Here is a 14,296-nt window from a genome sequence, read left to right on the forward strand (position 1 = left end):
TTACAAAAGACCGGTTGAGTTTTCAATTGACAGTTTGGTTAGCAAAGTATCACATTTGCTCTGAATTTAGGTCACAAAGTTACTCAGGTATGACAAAGAATTGACAACTTTTTTTTCTCAGTGTGAGTGAAAACCCCGTAAATATAATAATTTAACACTCCAGTTTTACTGATTATTTCAGGAAAAGAATTTTTCTCATTGTATAGGTCAATATAATTTCTTTGTTTGTTTCTTCCATTTCTAAAATGGGTTGAAGTTTCCAGTCCAATGTTTCGTTTAATACATGCATCAAACAAAGAATTATAAGTTTCATTTCTTAAATAGATGTGATTTAAATGAAATTGGTGATGAATTCCACTACATGTTTAAATTGCAAATCTCTGATTGATTTGATTTTGATTTGAACATATTTTATTGTATATACTATATACAAAAGGATTAGAAACAAGTTCTTGCAACTTACGAGTTCTTCTCCTTATAGAAAATAGAATAGCACACAATTGTCATTAATATACAGTAAATAGTTAATACAATAATGGTACATATAGGTATATTCTATAAGTAGTAGTACAATATAGCATTAATTGAATCTTTTGGTTTCTTGAATGTACGTCTGAACATTTGAAAAAATAAATTTATTTAGTTCAATAGATAAAACATTATCACCCCAAAGTAGTACATGTGTATCAATTATTACCAAATCATTTAACCTTAGCAATCTATCCATTAATTTATATCTAGCATTTGAATACTTATTACAACTAAAGAAAAAGTGGTGTGCATCTTCACGCATGCCACATGAACACAACGGGGAATCAACAATATTGCGTCTATACAGATCATAATTCAGAACACATGCATGTCTTAGTTTGGTATGAATTATATTCAGGAAACGAGAAGGTACTGACTAAAACCCGGTCTCGGTCCCGGTCTTCGGTCTCGGTCCCGTGACTAAAACCCGGTCTTCGGTCCCGGTCCCAGATACTTTTATTCAATAAAAACAGAATATATCAGGATATTTGAGCCCCATTTCTCAATAACTTAGGTATGACATCTCATGCCTGCATTCTGATAGTAAATTGATCATATTATTTTCTTCTTTTGTAAAATAATATGTGAAAACTCCGGGACCGGTGGGACCGAGAAATAAAAACAGTGCTAAAAGCCGGTCCCGATCTCGACATTTTTCCTCAATAGCCGCTTTAATCTACCTTTTCATAAAAAATATAAGGACGTGATACTCAATGGCATCCCTTTGTATACATATATTTATTGTGTGTATAGGTTTTTTATTCCAATATTGTTTATACATGTATTTATGTCAGAATCGAACTCAACTACATGTACATGTACGTGACATTTTGTCCCAAATGATCGCGTTACAAACTACCTTTTCATTAGAAGATAAGGATGTAGAAGGAAAATAATATATATGTACTTATCCTGGTGTATTTGTTTGTAATTTACAGTTAGTTTATTTGTTCATTTATTTTATTTCTTCTATTCCTGTCAAAATCTAAATTTTTAGTATTAAAATTTGTATTTGTTAAATAAATACTTACCTTTATAAATTTAGATATTCACCTGCTTGCAGTCTTGTATCGGAAAAAAACCATGTAAACAAAAAAGCACCCTTCGTGACCCGCCACCTCTGACATGCTCAGAAACCAACATCCGGTATCATCTATTCTTTGACATAAAACAAAAAATTAGAAGGGGGATGAAGGGGAGGTGGGTTGGGACCTCTGATTTATAAAGGTAAGTATTTATTTAACAAATACAAATTTTAATACTAAAAATTTAGAATTTATCACAATAAATACGTTACCTTTATAAATTTAGATAAGCAGAATTCAAAGTAGAGCTGAATCCCCCTGAGATTGGCAACTAGGAGGAAAAACCACTTTTTGAGCTGAAACTAGAGGTCCAAGCGAGAACAAACTGTCACTATGAAGGGGCATAGATCTAAGGTAATGGTTATAAAAGGAACTATCAGACCTCCAATAACCAGCTGACATGATTTCCGACATAGAGGAGGAATTGAAAATAGCCCAGGAGCAAGACAAGGCTCTAATTTCATGTGCCTGAACTTGAACACGAGACAAGGCTTCTGGAGATGAAGATTGGTAAGCCATCTTAACAGTATGACAAAGCCAAGTAGAAATAGTCTTAGCCGAAATATCCTTTAGACCTTTCTTAATAGGAATGAAAAGTCTAGTAGAACCAGAAGGTCTGAGCGTTGACGAAACAGAAATATATTTCTGAAGTGTACGCACTGGACATAAATCCTGATTACCTAATGATTTAGGTAGAGCAGGAATAACAATAGGTCCAGAACCTTTGTCTGATAACTGATTCTTGGCTAAGAAAGATGGATCTGTCAACAGAGTAACTGAAGAATTATCTGCAGAAAATCTGAGACAAGAATCTGCAATGGAGAAAGCATGAATCTCACTCCTTCTACGACCAGAAGCTAAAGCTAATAAAAAACAGCACTTCAAGGTCAAAAACTTAAAGGAAGCTAAAAATAAAGGTTCGAAAGGAGGAAATTGTAAAGTCCTAAGAACCAAAGCTAAATTCCAGGATGGAACCAACCTACGTTGTCTAGGTCGTTCCAAACAAAAATTCTTGACCATGAGGGACAAGAACTCATTCTTCCCAAAATCAGGACCTCCTGACAAAGCTATAGTTCTGGATAAAGCTGAACGATAGCCCTTAATAGTAGAGGGAGAGAAACCTTTGTCTTCAAACAGATAAACTAAAAACTCAGCTAACTGTTGGACAGTAACTGCGAGAGGATCAATTTCCTTTGAACGACACCAAGAACAGAAGATGTTCCACTTAGAGTCATAAATTGCTCCTGTAGATTTTCTGACTGAACTAGAGATACGTTTGGCTGCTCTGTCAGAAAAGCCATCCTGTCTGAAAGATTCCCTGACAGTAACCATGCGTGTAGATGGAGGTTGGAAAGATTCTGATGAACTTTCCTGCCTTTGAATTGAGACAAAAGATCTTTCCTGAGAGGAAGCAGAATTGGTCTCGCACAACACAGTTGAAGAAGATCTGGAAACCAAGATTGTTTTGGCCATGCTGGAGCAATAAGAATGGTCTTGCAAATTTCTACCCTGATTTTGTGTAAAATCTTGGGAAGGAGGCGAAAAGGAGGAAACATGTAAGAAAACATCCCCTTCCAATCGAAAGACATTGCATCCACTGCTAAAGCTTTGTTGTCTGGAATCGGAGACACAAACGTTGGCAGTTTGCAATTCAGATGCGTAGCAAAGAGGTCTATATGAGGACGATCCCACTTGAGACAGATCTCCTGAAAGACTGCTGGATGTAACTCCCATTCTGTATTCACTGGATGCAGTGACCTTGAGAGAGCATCCGCTACTAGATTCAGATTGCCAGGAACATGCCTGACTGACAAGCGAATTCCCAGGGAACGGCAAAACAACAGAATTTCTTTGCACAGAAGGTAAAGAGACTGAGAATGTGTGCCGCCCTGATTCTGCAGATAAGCCACTACTGTTGTATTGTCTGTGGCTATCATCAGAGATTGACCCTGAACAAATTGGGAAAATTGTTTCAATGCCAGAAGAACAGCCCGCATCTCCAGTAAATTGATGTGTTCTGTCAACTGGAGACCGGACCATATACCTGATGCCTCTCTGCCTTCCAGGGTAGCTCCCCAGCCTGTCAGAGAAGCATCTGTAAACAGGGTCATAGAAGGAACTGGGGGGTCTAACGAGCAACCTATCATAACATTCTCTCTCACTGACCACCACAGAAGATGAGGATACAATCTGGGAAGAATGGGAATAACAGCTTCCCACTGTTGTGAGGCTGGTACCCAAAATTCCAGAAGATACCACTGAATGGGGCGAATATGAAGACGACCTAAAGGTACTATGTCCATCAGAGAAATCAGAAAACCTATCAGTTGTAGAAACTGGCGAGCTGAAGCCTGTTTGGCTGAAAGTAGTTGATCCAACAGATACTGAAGCTTGAGAAATTTCTCCTCTGGAGGAAGAACTATCCCAAGATCTGTTCGAAATTGTTCCCCATGGAAAATGAAACTCTGACTGGGAACTATCTCTGATTTTTCCCAAGAAATAAGGAAACCCAGCTTCAACAGAAGATGAATAACTCGATGAGTATGTTGATGAAGAAGGTTGAAAGAAAAATTCTTGATCAGAGAATCGTCTAGATATGTATGGATGAAAATGGACTGGGAGTGTAGATACGCAACCACTGTTTGAAAATTTTTTGTGAACACTAGTGGAGCAGTAGATAGGCCAAAAGGCATTGCCCTGAAAGCATATACCTTGCCCTCCCAGACCAGACGAAGAAACTTCCGATAAGCCGGAGCTATAGGGACATGAAAATAAGCATCCGTCAGATCTAAAGAAGACGTCCACATCCCTGTATGGAGAGAGGTTCTGATCGACCTGTTGGTCTCCATTTTGAAATGTGGAATCACCAGATACTGATTCAGAAAAGAGAGGTCCAACACAGGTCTCATTTGTCCATTCTTTTTGGGTACAAGAAAGAGACGAGAGTAGAACCCCCAACCTAGAGGTGGACTTACTTCTTCCAATACATTCTTTTGGAGAAGTAGAGACACTTCCTCTTGTAACAACAGATTTTTCCACGGGTCTCTGGTCATAGAAAATTCCAGAGGAACCGCAGAGAGAGGAGGCTGTTCTCGAAATTGAAGCTCTAAACCCCTCCGTAGCACAGAAAGAACCCATTTGTCCGAAATGAGACGGGACCAATGAGGAAGAAAAAGAGAGAGGCGTCCTCCCACAGGAAGATGAGGAAAGGGAACACCTACTTCCTCGGAAAGAGTGGATTGTGCTACAGGAGGGGGGGAGGCATCAAAACTGAGATTTCTTACCCTTGGCTACTTTGGGTTTTTTATTATTAGATCCAGAAGCCGATGGGAAAGAACGATGCTCATTACTTCTCTTAAGATTATTTGAACCTTGCAGAGAAGAGCCAGATTTAGTAGCACCTTGCGACTTACTTCTAGAAGAGTCTGATTTAGAAGAACAAGAAACACGCCTAGAACTACCATTGTTGAGTTGTACATCTACTTTAACAGTAGGAGGTTCTTTGTGTAATTCCTCTTGTAATTTACGTAAAGAGATGCCAAATAACTGCTCTTTATGAAGAGGAGAAAAAAGTAGGTTGTCTTTAAGAAACTCAGAAACGTTAGATTTTTGAAGAATCTCTTGTCTCCTAGCTAAAGAAAAATTGGCAATAGTGCCAAGATTCAAGAGCTGAGAAGTGCAAAGACATCTATCTACTTGGAGAAGAAAAGAACGAACATCATCAAATTCTTCGCCCTTATCTTTAAGAGAGGCACCTGCAGCAGCAAGAAAATGCTCCGCATACTGTAAAGCTGCGGCAACACCCCGAAGATTGTTCTCCGACCTAGAATAAGAAGTCTGAGATAACTTGACCCCCTCAGAAGACTTAGCACCAAGAAGATTGGAAAAAGTCTTATCAAAAACAGGTTGAGATTTTCCCAAGGAAACATCATGAATATCAAAATACTTCATTCTAACCTTACCAGGGAAAGAAGATGTACTAAAAGCCAGATTTTGTCTAACTAAATTAGAGGCCTTATTGGAGGACATCTGATCGTCGACAAGATGAGAATTAATGGAAGCCAATGCAGATTTAAAATGACTAGACTCGGGAAAAGAAGCATACGACTTAGAAGAATCTCTCACAAGACCAGAGCAGGACTGAAAATCAGAAGGTTTGTGAGAACTCCTGGGAGGAGAAACTAAAGAATCGGGACCTGACAATTCTCTACGAATTGCGTACACTTTGGCTTTCAGAGCGAGATTCTCTACCGGAAGTTGCTCCTGAGAAAGCCCAACTTCATCGACTGAAGGAACCGGAGATAGGCAATTATCACTCAGAAAAGATGCCTCTTGACTACTTGGAGCCAAAGATAATGAGTCAACCTCCTCGTCCGCTTTATTATCAAAAGCGGGCCGAGGGGTGACAAGAGCAGCCCCAGGAACAGTGGGGGACGTAGCTGATTTGCTTTTTTCAATCAAATGTAGTCTACGTTCCACTGTCACAAATTTTGAAGAAATAGAAGCCTCCAGTTTCTGAATAGAGGAAACCAAACATTTAATTTCGTCCTTATTGGAGGACTCCATTAAGTTTGGTTTACTAACAAAACCTTGCCCTGTCCACACAGGTTGAGTCGAGTAGGGATAAGGTGGCACAGAATACATGGGATGAGGAAATCTAGCTGGCCACCTAGACCGATAAAACGTCTTCCTACGATTACCCGAAGGAAAACTCTCAGGGCGAGAACTAGCCACCGGACTACCAGGAGGTCGCGTAATAGTAGATGTAGCTCTAATTTGACCTACCGAAGTAACCGGGGTAGAAGGAATTCCTGGAGAATCCATGACATTCCCATAAGAAAGAAAAGGGTCAGATTCCATGGGACCAAAACTTCTAGAGTCAACAGAGTCCCAATACTCTCCCTCTACAGCAATAAAAGGTAATTTAACATTTTCACCTTCATTCGCCATAATGCTTAATAATGTAATAAAGTAATAACAACAAATACCATGCAATACTTAGCCAAAATTAGCAAGTAGAAAAAATTCTTTTCCTCCTCGAGAAAAACGTGACTGCACTCCACAACGGCGGAAAAGAAAAGATGATACCGGATGTTGGTTTCTGAGCATGTCAGAGGTGGCGGGTCACGAAGGATGCTTTTTTGTTTACATGGTTTTTTTCCGATACAAGACTGCAAGCAGGTGAATATCTAAATTTATAAAGGTAACGTATTTATTGTGATAAATTCAGTTTTCAAAGATTCATGTTTGGTATTCCGAACCCGATCTCTTTATATGGTATAGTTGTATATAACCAATAAATAATAAATATAAAATATTTTTTCCTTTCTTATTTCATACTTAGTTTTCTTTTTCTTTTTCAGTTGTGGTTCTTTTAGATACAATGCTTTTAAAAAGGTCCACCTAATATATTTATAGTATCTATAAAAGTGTATCATACATAGAGCACATGCTCACCAAAAATTTTCAGATTCTGTATACTTATACAGAAGATACCCTCTGACTTTAGATGATCTTCAAATACTCAATGGTATGTTTTACTGTAATATTATGTGGTAACTATATTTATTGTGAATAGTTATATACGTATATGTGCAAACATATATGTATTAATTATGCTGCACAAAAACTGTTGGTTTCCTATTTTCAAAATATCTTATATTTCAAAGTGCATAAATTTGATATAAACTGATAAATTTACAAACAATGAAATCTACATTTATAAATATGCAAGACATACATGTAAATTTATTTAAGAAATAAATTTCAGTTTTGAAAATACAAATAGGCCTACTGTTAGTGCTTCATGAAAAGTATGCCTGCGTGAAGCATTTTATACCCTCGTGTGTTTTTACTAACCGTTCAAGAGTTATGGCTAAAGCTAAAGATTTTCAAAAGTAGGTCAAATTTGAAAAGTGAAGAATTGCATGTAAAGAAAGGTCTTGTCACAAGGAGTACACATGTGAAATATGAAAACCCTATCAACATGCATTCAAAAGTTATGCCGAAGGTTCAAGTTTTTGCTGACAAACAGACGGATGGACCAAAAACTATATAAATGCGCCCGAATATCCGATTATGGGGGTATAACATTTGCTTTTCAAAAGCATCATTCTTGTATTCAGAATTTTTCTGGAAAGGGGCGGGGGAGGGGTTGTTGACTAGAGTGCACATTAATTTTGTTTCGCTATCAACAACAATTATTCATCATGTTTCAATAATCATAATAAAATTTAAGAACAATATTTTTTTTTTTTCCATTTCACTTATGAACATAATTTTTTAAAGTACTTCATACATCGTGCATTCTGGACTCATATATTGCACGTATTATTCTAATATTTACATAGAGGCTTTTCTTCCCTGATTAAAACAACTAATATAACATCATAATTTAACAAATTAATGCGATTCTTACGATACACTCGTAAATATGAGAGAGAGAGAGAGAGAGAGAGAGAGAGAGAGAGAGAGAGAGAGAGAGAGAATACATGTACATATACAGAGACCCGGTTCGGAATACACCAACATTGAATTTGAAAATTTTATCAATCGTGTGGTCAGGTGTTTGACCTAAATGAAATATAAAAAAGACTTTGTAAATACTACATCCAACAGTAAATTACAAACAAATACACCAAGATAAGTACATATATATCATTTCTCTTCCACACCCTTATCTTTTTATGAAAATGTATTGTAACGCGTTCATTTGGGAGAGAAAAATCACGTAGTTGAGTTCGATTTTGACATTAAAAAGGAAAATTGGAATAAAACACAAACATACAATAAATCAAACATGTGCATATAAAGGAATGTCATTGAATATAACACTCTTATCTTTTTCTCATAAAAAAGTAGATTAAAGCGGCTATTTAGAAAAATAAAAAACATCGAGACCGGGACCGGCTTTTAGCACTGTTTTTACTTCTCGGTCCCACCGGTCCCGGAGTTTTCACATATTATTAGGTCGAGGCTATCTGGTACCGCTTACAGGGTGACGACCACGAGTTATCTCATCTTATGTAGGTACGAGTTATCCCTCGTGCCAATTTATAATTCACAATGATTCGTACGAATAATCGTCGTGTGTCAATTCTTTTATACTTATTTCTTGATAGACCAATATTAGGTAAAATAGGTCCTGTTGGAGCTCCATTGTGGTTGGCAAACACATGTATATTTATTATCAATTACGTAGGAAACATGAATACTTTCAATCATATTTAAATCAATCGATCGGCTCTAAAAATGAGAAGCACAACACTGTTGATTATTTAAAACTCAGATTTTCGACACAACCCGCGTCTAAATTACATAAGCAAGTATCAAAAAACCCTGACAAATATCAATAATCTACATTGTTAACAAGAATGATACACTGTTGCAGTGAATTGAGAAAAATGGTAATTCTATGCATAAACATATAATTTTTTTTAATGCATATTAGGTACCGTGTGTTATAATGGATGTATTAGCATCACACCCTCCCCAAAGTATTAGACTGATATTTCTAAATCATTGATGTACAAATTTCGGGCAGAATATTTTAAAATCTTGATACACCATTAGAACGTCGTAGTATTCATAATTTCACGGAATGTTGTGACAGCACATTGATATGAAATACGCTTAATTACAATTAACAATGTGCACACTTTAAATCAACTTGAAATGTTATTTTCCATAGAGGATATCAAAACTTTTACATATTTGTTGTTTGAAAACTGATATCCCTGTTCTTCAAACAAAGACCACGGAATTTGGACAAATGCAGTTGTCTTGATTGTCTAGCCTGTACATATCATATGGGCGGTAAAAATTCAGGGCGGCGACCTTGATTTCAGAAATGCAATGGTGATTATTTAAAATTTGTAGGAAATTGTGAAATATTTATTAGAACATCATAACTGTCATTAAGAACGGCGTAGTGTCATTTCGTAAATGAAATGTGAATACATGTAAAATGATATTTTTTGTAAAAGACAACCCGAGGTTTAAGAACAAGTCCTCATTAAGTAAGACGATTTTCTATGCACAAGAATCTGCGTCACGTAGATCTTTATACACAAGAAAATAGCAGCAAAATATAATGACGTTTTTCCAACTTTCCCAGAAGTAAGAGATGGAAGTCACAAACATTGTATAATCACCAGTTTATGACCATAAATGTCAATATTCAGTGGCGTAGCTTCCATTGAGGCAACCGAGGCAGCTGCCTCGGTAAAAAAAACAAACAAAAAAACCTTTTACGTTGTTAAAATGTCGATAGCTTCTGGGGGGCGCAGCCCCCCAGCCTCGGTAATATTATAACTCAAGCTACGCCTATGATATTGACTATCCAAAACAAATCGATTTTGTTTTTAAATCTTGTGCACTTTCAGACATGCAGTACCGATACATATTATATACTCCACTTTTCAATTAATTCCTGATGTCTTCTGTACTTCATTGTCTATAATAGCAGTAGTGTTATTTATTCGTACTAGTTATTTTAATTGAAACTAAAACTGTACAGAACTTCAATTTTATCAATGTATTGAACTTTCTAATTTTCAGTTAACTGATGATAGTAGTTTATAACGTTTAATTTGTCAGATGCACAAGATATGCTATGGTCTATGTTGTAACATACTATGGGTACCAACTTAAAGCACCTTCCCTCTAACAGGTACCAGATTATAAAGCACTCTCTCTAACTGGTACCAGATTATAAAGCACTCTCCCTCTAACAGGTACCAACTAATAAACACTCTCCCTCTAACAGGTACCAGATTATAAAGCACTCTCCCTCTAACAGGTACCAACTTATAAAGCACTCTCCCTCTAACAGGTACCAACTAATAAAGCACTCTCCCTCTAACAGGTACCAACTAATAAAGCACTCTCCCTCTAACAGGTACCAACTAATAAAGCACTCTTCCTCTAACAGGTACCAATTTATAAGGCAACCTCCCTCTAACAGGTACCAACTAATAAAGCACTCTCCCTCTAACAGGTACCATATTATAAAGCACTCTCCCTCTAACAGGTACCAGATTATAAAGCACCATCCCTCTAACAGGTACCAGCTTATAAGGCAACCTCCCTCTAACAGGTACCAACTTATAAAGCACTCTCCCTCTAACAGGTACCAACTTATAAGGCAACCTCCCTCTAACAGGTACCAACTAATAAAGCACTCTCCCTCTAACAGGTACCAAATAATAAAGCACTCTCCCTCTAACAGGTACTAACTTATAAGGCAACCTCCCTCTAACAGGTACCAACTAATAAAGCACTCTCCCTCTAACAGGTACCAGATTATAAAGCACTCTCCCTCTAACAGGTACCAGATTATAAACACTCTCCCTCTAACAGGTACCAACTAATAAAGCACTCTCCTTCTAACAGGTACCATCTTATAAGGCAACCTCCCTCTAACAGGTACCAGATTATAAATGGAGGATATTTTATAATCTGGTACATGTTGGAGGAAGTGTGCTTTGTAAGTTGGTACCTGTTAGAGGGAGGGTACTTTATAGAATCTGGTACCTGTTAGAGGGAGGGTGCTTTATAAGTTGGTACCTGTTAGAGGGAGAGTGCTTTATAAGTTGGTACCTGTTAGAGGGAGAGTGCCTTATAAGTTGGTACCTGTTAGAGGGAGGGTGCTTTATAATCTGGTATCTGTTAGAGGGAAGATGCTTTATGATTTGATGATAAAGCATTTTATCTCAAAGAGGTACCAAGTTATACAGCACCCTAACTCTAACAGGAAGCAGTGTATGCTAGGACTAAAATAATTATAGCTTCTCCCAAAGTAGAACTTCTATTGTGCTTATCAAAAACAATCATTGTCAATAGTACAGTGTACTTGGGATCAACTGGACTTGTTACACTACAGAAATCATGGAACACGCTGTTTCCATGTTGTACCTGTTTGGTTGTGAATTCCAGATGATGTTCAACAACTTGTTCAACACCTTGTTTGAAATGAAAAGACTTGTAAAGTTTATAAATTTATTATAGCACAAGTCAATATTGTTTTAGAGTAGCTGATAACAAGTAATAAGTTTTCCAATAAAAATAAATGAGTATAAGCAGAAAAGGTTACATAGGGTGTTTTTCTGATGCCATTTCTAGAATAAAGTGCACCGCCACAGCACATGATACGCCCGTCACATATTGTTAACAGTATAGATTGTACCCATTAAAACATTTTTTTTATATTACCTTAATTAAATGTCACAGTGACCTTAAAGTAGGATGCGACACACCTTCTACCTAAGATGCATTAGTTGACCAATTTTGGTGATTCTAGGCCTAATAGTTTTCAAGTTATGAGCCGGACAAGTTTTTGCCATATATGGCCATATCTTCTTAATGAAAAGTCACAGTGACCTGGTTTTAATGTGCGACACACCTTCTACCCAAGATGTATCTACAAAGTTTGATGATTCTAGGCCTTGTAGTATTTAAGTTACGGGTCAGACACGAAAAAGCTAACAGACGGACGGACAGACGGATATCTTCTTAATGAAAAGTCACAGTGACCTGGTTTTAATGTGCGACACACCTTCTACCCAAGATGCATCTACAGACAAAGTTTGATGATTCTAGGCCTTGTAGTATTTAAGTTACGGGTCGGACACGAAAAAGCTAACAGACGGACGGACATGAACGCCATACCATAATACGTCCCGTCTTAAGACGGGCGTATAAAAAGGCTTTAAATAGTATCAGCCATCATCAGGCTGTCACATACTTTCTTTCATGAATAAAAGCTCCTAAACTTAAAAGTGACAGGAGGCCGGTAGATAGACAACTAGAGCTCTGCGGAAAATATTTCCCCAAAATTTACCATGATCAACAATCTGTAAATATTCTAAAACACCAAAGAAGTTATTTACAAAGACCCTAGTTTCAAAACTGTGAGAGGAGTTAAAAGGTCAAACCGTCATTTATTTAATACATGTATATTTCCTCAAAAACTGACTCGGTTAAACCTGTAATTTTCAAAAAAAAAAAAAAATTAAACAAAAATCAAAATCATAGCCACATACACATTTTCCATACCCATACAAATACTCTGCAGAATAAGGTTCTCAGTTGAATATTGGGAGAAATTTGACAAATCATGTACTTTCTATGTAATGTTTCCTCAAAATACTCAGTTCAAGAATCTGTAATTTTCTCAAACAAGGTTTTCCTATTAAGTGAACCTACAACCTAGACCTTAAAAAACAATAAGCATCTTCCTTTTATGGTGATCAAATGTACCAAGTTGTAAGATTCTGGAGCTTACGGTTCAGTCTGTATCCCATCTTACAAGGTCCGGACAGACAACACCATACCATAATATGTCCAGTCTCTGACGGGCAAGTACCATAATAAGAAAATCTAAAGTTATGACCCTAACAAGCTTTCACAAACTATAAAACATGAGGTGTTTGTAAAACATATAAGCCCCCATGGTGCAAAATTGAAAAGGGTTATACACATGCATAATTTGATTGATAGTAGTATCATCAATTCGAAATATTGAGCAAACAATATCTTCCTGTGTCAGGAGTGGATTGACCAAGTGACCTAAAAATCAATAGGGGTCATCTACTCCTTATGCTGTACCAGATTTGGTGTCAATCAAGCAAATAATTCTTAAAACATAAGAGACAATATATTACTATGTCCAGTTTACCCCTTGACTTTTGACCATGTGACCTCAAATCTACTCCTTGAGATGTACCAGTGTACCAAGTTTGATGTCTGTCAAGCAAAGGGTTCTCAAGATATTGAGCAGGCAGTGTCTTCCTATGTCCAGAGTAGATTGACCCTTGACATTTTGACCAGAAAAACAATTGGGGTCCTCTTCTTTTCATAACCAACCCACATATGAAATATATTACGATCAAGTGAATGGTTCTTAAGATATTAAGCGGACAACATGTGGTCTACCGACCGACCAACAGGTGCAAACCAATATGCCCCTCTTCTTTGAATGGGGGCATAAATATAGTGTTATAACACTAAAAGGCTTCCATACATCTAAAAGTAACATAGGACAAGGCTAACTATAGAAACATTGAGATAGCCTAAACACTTAAACTTTGAAAAAGTAATATCTGATACTACCCTGAACCAAGTAAATTGACTCTGCTAAGGTATTTACATATTATAATGTAAAATCTAAATTGTTCCCTAACTCAATGTTATGTTCATTTCCTACTCTATGTAAAAGATAAGAGGCGAACACGAAATTCATGTGAAAAGTACAAACCTTAGAGTTCTTTAACCTAGCAGAGTGAGTAAATCTGAGTCAGCTCCTTATATAGGGCTGACAAAATCAATGGGATACTAAATATAAATGCTCAATCTGATAACCCAGGATTAAGCCTCTTGGCCAATGAAATTGCAGAAAACAAATTATGTTCAGGAAGACTGGCATAATGGCAGGTATAATGAATTACATAGCACAGTGAAAGGTAAACATGTGAAACATTAAGATATTTCCTTTATAAAATCTTAAATGTAAAGTTTGAAAAGGTTGCATGTATAGTACAATGTATGCCAGTGGATTTGAAAATGACCTGAATCAATGCTCTTTCTATTTGGTACAAAACAGATATAGTTATGATTAATCATTATATCATTGGGTAAAGGCGGCAGTCTGCTTCCCTTAAGGATGTATTCTAAACAGTGGA

At 36.8% G+C, this 14,296-nt stretch overlaps 1 long non-coding RNA gene across 4 annotated transcripts in view; it reads right to left on the reverse strand.

Annotated features, from left to right (window-relative positions):
• Positions 1-11,601: 11,601 nt before the first annotated feature.
• Positions 11,602-14,296, reverse strand: part of LOC130046651 (uncharacterized) — an 11,604-nt gene continuing 8,909 nt past the window's right edge. For all 4 annotated transcript variants that reach the window (XR_008802931.1, XR_008802929.1, XR_008802928.1 and 1 more), the window contains one exon: positions 11,602-14,296. This exon is cut by the window's right edge and continues 76 nt beyond it. This is a non-coding gene — a long non-coding RNA (uncharacterized LOC130046651).

Source organism: Ostrea edulis, chromosome 5 (assembly GCF_947568905.1).
Source record: "Ostrea edulis chromosome 5, xbOstEdul1.1, whole genome shotgun sequence".
Lineage (NCBI taxonomy): Eukaryota > Metazoa > Mollusca > Bivalvia > Ostreida > Ostreidae > Ostrea > Ostrea edulis.